The 6,000-nt window shown below is 40.2% G+C and overlaps 1 non-coding gene across 1 annotated transcript; it reads left to right on the forward strand.

The window, feature by feature from the left end:
• The first annotated feature begins 5,186 nt into the window (after positions 1-5,186).
• On the forward strand, positions 5,187-5,248 carry LOC117086491. The gene has a single exon (XR_004438393.1). It is a non-coding gene; the product is annotated as a U7 small nuclear RNA (small nuclear RNA).
• Positions 5,249-6,000: the final 752 nt, after the last annotated feature.

Below are 6,000 nucleotides of genomic sequence, written 5' to 3' on the forward strand. Positions count from 1 at the left end.
GGAGAATCACTTGAACCAGGGAGGCGGAGGTTGCAGTGAGCTGAGATTGTGCCACTGCACTCCAGCCTGGGCGAAAGAGTGAAACTCCATCTCAAAATAAAATAAAATAAAACAAAATATCAATGTTTAGGCCAAACCTTTGAAAAGGAAGAATGAAAAATATCTGTTTGTGTCATCGCTGGAATTCCCAAGACAGTGGTTTGGTGACATCAGATGACTTCAAATGGAAGGTAGCTAAATTTCGCCATGAAAACTGCTCATCATGGCACAGACAAATTGCCTACTCCCTTACATGGACATTAGTTGGGAAACTTGAAAAAGACAGCTGAGGTTATTTTGGAGTCATGTGTCACCTGTCAACACATAATCCTGAAAAATCTGTAAAGGTGAGACATGGCCAAGAACCAAGGCCTCAACACCCTTTTGCACACCTTCAAATGGATTTTTAAAATGTTTTTATTGTATGTCTATTTTCAGAGTAGACTGCAGCATTTTTCTGCCAAAAAGCTACAGTCCTTACAGTCTCTAAAAAAGTTGCATGGTTTTATGTTTCCAACCTGGGGCATAACAACTTTTATATCAAATGACTAAAGCAAACACTTTATGGGAACTATTATAAAATAACTACGCCTTACTCCAAACTACACTATCCTTGCCACCCACAATCTCCTGGACAGGTTAAAAAAACCAATGGCATTCTTAAATTTAAATTAGCAGAACTTTCAGAAATCTTTGAGCTCCCTTCACCAAAGCTACTCCCATTTTCACTAGCCTTTATGGTTACATGGTTCATTATTCCCTTGGGAATATATTCCCCTGAGAACCGGTAACTAGAAGACCCATGCATTGAGATATTTCACTTTAAGTAATAGACTCTGTCCTACTGCACACAAAAATGACAAGATATTTCAAGGAACTCATGTACCATACCCAGTTCTATCACCAAGATCATTATGCCAGTATCCCCACAACATCTTCCTAAACAGCCTCTTCATGATCTTCAAGAGGAAATTTTATGTATGTGGAAGTGATAACAGAAAGAAACTGTTCTTAAACCTCATCGAAAGTAGCCTTATCTAGCAGTGTTAATAGCAAACACAACAATTAAACTCCAGGAAGTCAATCCCTGCATTCACATTTCACAACTAAAGAAGCAATTTAGAATTCTATACAATTGAAATGTTAATCTAAAAAGATGCTTCAACCTGAGGATGCTTAGAGATCCTCTAGAAATAGGGCAGTCTTCTAAAGTTGGTAGCTGACCCTCAGAAACCAAGACCTTCAGAAGAAGTTGATGACCTAAAGTAGTGGACAGCTTCCTCCTAAGACATTGGACCAAGATCTGTAATTCCTGTTTTGTTTTTTACCTGCTTGCTTATAATCATTCTTCTCGTTTTATACAGAACCCTAGCTTTGTCCTCCCCTTATGGTCCCTTTTCCTTTTTTAAATTTTTTTTTATTATTACTGTTTTTGAGAAAGGGTCTTGCTCTGTCACCCAGACTGGAGCACAGTAGCACTATCTCGGTTCACTGCCACCTTGACCTCCCAGGCTCAAGTGATCCTCTTGCCTCAGCCCCCTGAGCAGCTGGGACTACAGGTGTGTGCCACCACCCCTGGCTAATTTTTGCATGTTTTTGTGGAGATGGGGTTTTACCACATTGGCCAGGCTGATCTCAAATTCCTGGGCTCAAGTGATCTGCCTGCCTCAGCCTCCCAAAGTGCTGGGATTATAAGCATGAACCACTGCGACTACCCTCCCTATTCCTTTTATCCTCTCCTTAGTATAATTGTAAGCTCAAAACATACTTATCATAATGCCATTCTTTGGGTATTCCACACAGTAGCCACTTTTCTCAATCTTACTGACTGTTGGATATGGCTTCCATTACCACACCTCCATGATAAAAATCTCAGAGCTCTTTAAGGCTCATCTCATTAAACAAGACCATAGGGAATTATTTAAAAAATGATGTTTCCAATTGTAATTACATAGACAAATGGTCTTCAGGAAATCAACCTGCAACTGTGCTAGTGTCTCTCCCTCTCCCTGAACAAGAACCAATTTTTATAATCTATTGTTCAGACCCTAGGTATTTCTAAATTTGAATTCAGTAACCTTAATATGGTGATTGACCACATACTGGAAGAGGCCAATTGAGATCCAAGTATGCATCTCAGCTAACACAAGGCCTTGGTTCTAACCTTGTATCATGAGCAACTCCTTTTCTCTTGTATCTCCATGCACCCCTACCAGATACTACTTCCTTGGTGGCCGGGATACCTGGTCCTGTTTGCCTCCAACTGATACCTCATACACTATAGGAGTGGCATTCCAAGTAGTACTGTCTGTACAAAGAGACTTTAATTCTATAAGTCACCAAGACTGGAAATCCTAACTCACATGAACTCCAAAACAAAGCCACTTGTGATTACTCAGGCACTTTCCCCTGAGGAGTTAATGACTCATTGTTCATGCTGTTCCCAATGGTGAGAATACCAATAGAGAAAAACTGTAAGAAAAGTATCACCAGCTGAAGAATTATCAATGATGCTGCCCCTGAACTAAATGGAATACAGATCAGTTGCAATTCCTTAGCATGAGTAGTGATGGACAATCACATTGCTCTAGGTTCCTTGTCGGCCAGTCACAGCAGAATCTTTGCTATTGCCAAAATGTTTTGCTGTACTTGAATCAATGAAAAAGGCAACATAGAAAAGGCTGTATGTCGCCTTAAAGAAAAAGCTACTTGGCTTTCTTAAGCTGACCGGCATAGCCTGTGATTTTGTTCTCTTTGCCTGAGTTGGGCAATGAGGTTCCTGGTTCTGAAGCATCTTAAAAGAATTATTACCTGTTCTTGTTTTCATCATAATTGTCATAATGCTGGACCTTTGCAGTCTATCCAGAGTCTTAAATTCTTCTATACAGGTACCCTCTTACCAGATTATCACCATAATGGTAAAACACAAAAAAGTCCAAAAGATCTCACAATAAGATTGATTGTGGAGGTGACTAAACAATCCCCAAGATCTGGAGATCTGGATCACTAGCCTTCCTTCAACTGGTCACCCTCTTGCAAGTAAGACAGTGGCCAAAACAGAGACTGAGGGACTGAATATACAGGTGAGCAATAGCCAGGCGATATAACAGTAGAACTCTGACCCATAACCTCTGCAGCAACCAGCTCCGGAAGCCAAACATACTCTGCAGTGATCATCCCCAAACAATTAGGACTTGGCCTGTAACCACCAGCTTCCCTTTATTTCACCTCCACTTCCAACTCAGGACCAACCAAAGAAAGCCAAATGTGCTCCCCAAACCAACTGCATAGGATGCCCCATTTCTAGTTAACCTGCCTCCAGCTTCTTGGTGCCAACAGCCTCCGTATGGCACATACCTAACCCTTTCCTTTTTTCTATCATAAAGTTTCTCCACTCCCCTTGTCCTCATTGTCTTTGAGCTTCTGCCAAATATAAATGACAATGACTGATCTCCCTGCTATAGCAAGTTCTGAACACAGCCTCTAGCTGCTGTCATTTGCATGGTCTTCATTAATTTCTGCACCTTCCATAAAATTAAAAGTAACCAAGGCTGGCCACAGTGGCTCACACCTGTAATTCCAGCAGTTTGGGAGGCCAAGGTAGGCAGATCGCTTGAGCTCAGGAGTTCAAGACCAGCCTAGGCAACATGGTGAAAGCCCATCTCTACCAAAAATACAAAAATTGGCTGGGCATGATGGCCTGTATATACTTGGGAGGCTGAGGCAGGAGGATCACTTGAGCCTGGGAGGCGGAGGTTGCAGTGAACCAAAATCTTGCCACCACACTCCAGCCTGGACAAGAGAGTGAGACTCCATCTCAAAAGAAGAAAAAGTGACCGAAAGCTAAAATGCATTGTGTAGGTAGCTAGAGGATCTCTCTCTAGTACATTGAGAGTGACAAAGGAAAAAAAATCAATCAATATAAATTTATTAACGTAATATGTGCCAAACACAGGTTTAAGTACTGAGGCAAAGGTGTTAGGTGCTGAAAGGTACAAGACATACCTTTCCTTCAAGTATTATTATTTATTTGAAAAACAAGGCATAAACATTACAAGATAACTAACACTACAAGCTAACATACATTAAGTAGCCTGCAGAAGTCCCTGTGCCACTGGTCTAAAATGATCAAAAGTGGCTTCATTGAATAAGGGGCATGTAAGCCAAAACTTTGAGGATTAGCTCAGTAGAGACAAGGGGAAATCAGCACTTCGAAGGAGGAAATGATTTCAGTTTAGAATCAGAAATAAAGATGTATTTCACAAAGATATGAGTCTAACTGGTTGGTCTTAAATCATAGGAGGGAAAGCTACAAAGTAAAACTAGAGCCATATGTCAAAAGGCTTCCCTTGCCAGTCTGAAGAATCTAGATTTTTTCTGTAAGCCCTGAATTTTCACCTGAGCTTATCCTCCTATCCCCCCGTGGATGTCCTCCAGTCACTTAGGCTACTTAGACTCAACAAATACTCTACTATACCTCAAATCTGAATCAAAAGATAGCCAGAAGAAACTATCCAGAATAAAGCATGGCAGTTAAAAATGAAGATGGAAATATAGAAGAGAGTGTAAGAGAATAAAAAACATATGGAACACAGATGAAACAATGGAAGCCAGAAGGCAATGAACTAAGAAAAGTGCTGAAATAAATAACTGCCAATTTAGAATTCACTATGCTGGGACACGTCTTGCACAAATGGAAAAAAAAAAAAAAAAAGCATGCTTTCAAAGCATGGAAAGGTGTATGATAGGGTCTGAATGTTGGTGTCACCCCAAAATTTATATGTTGAACTCCTAACCATCAGTACCTTAGAATATGACTGTATATAGAGATAAGGCCTTTAAAGAGGTAATTACGGTAAAATAAGGTCCTAAGCGTGGGTTCCTAATCCAATATAATTGGTATGTTTATAAGAGGAGATTAGACACAGACACACACAAAGGGAAGACCACGAAGACAAAAAGAGAAGACAGGCACATACAAGCCAAGGAAAGAGGCCTCAGAAGAAGTCAAACCTGCTGATACCTTGATTTCAGACTAATCTCTAGAACTATGAAGAAATGAATTTCTATTGTTTAAGGCATCCAGTCTTGTTATGGCAGCCCTAGCAAATTAATACACAGACAAACTCCAATTGAAAAATGTTCTAGGGTGTTACAGCCTTTTCAGAATTTGTCTAGTAGGCTTTCCAGTTTATGCCGAAGAGCCCCTTTAAAAAAAATGCTTTAGAAAATACTTGGCTATTTATACCTGACTAGTATATCTCAAAACTGTCATAGTCATGAAAAACAAGAAAAGACTGAGAAAGTATTACAGACCAAAGGAAACTAATGAGACATGATAACGAAATGTAATGCAGTATCCTGGATTGGATCCTGAAGCAGAAAGAAAATATGAGTGGAGAAATACAAATAAAATCTGAAGTGTGTTCAAGAGTGTATAACTATGTTGATTTCCTAGTTTTCACAAATGTATTATGGTAAATACGATGTTAACATTAGAAAAAAGAGTAAAGGATGTATAGGAATCCTGCTCTGTCTCTGTAAATCAAAAAATATTTCAGAATTAAAAGTTTAGAAACATTTTCAGGCAAAAACAGAATTTTCACCAGCAGAACTCCACTAAAAGAAATACCAAAAGGTATTCTTAAGCCAAAAGAAAAATGGTTCCATGTGAAATACCAAAATATCAAAGGCCGGCCACTGTGGCCGATGCCTGTAATCCCAGCACTTTGGGAGGCCAAGGTGGGTGGATCATTTGAACCCAGGAGTTCAAGACCAGCCTGGGCAACATGGCAAAAACCCATCTCTACAAAAAATACAAAAATTAGGCATGGTGGTGCACTTCTGTGGTCCCAGCTACTTGGGAGGTTGAGATGGGAGGATTGCTTGAGCCCAGGAGGTCGAGGCTGCAGTGAGCCATGATCATGCCATTGCACTCCAGCCTGGGTGACAGAGTGATAC

This window comes from Trachypithecus francoisi, unplaced genomic scaffold (assembly GCF_009764315.1).
Source record: "Trachypithecus francoisi isolate TF-2019V2 unplaced genomic scaffold, Tfra_2.0 Lachesis_group1, whole genome shotgun sequence".
NCBI lineage: Eukaryota > Metazoa > Chordata > Mammalia > Primates > Cercopithecidae > Trachypithecus > Trachypithecus francoisi.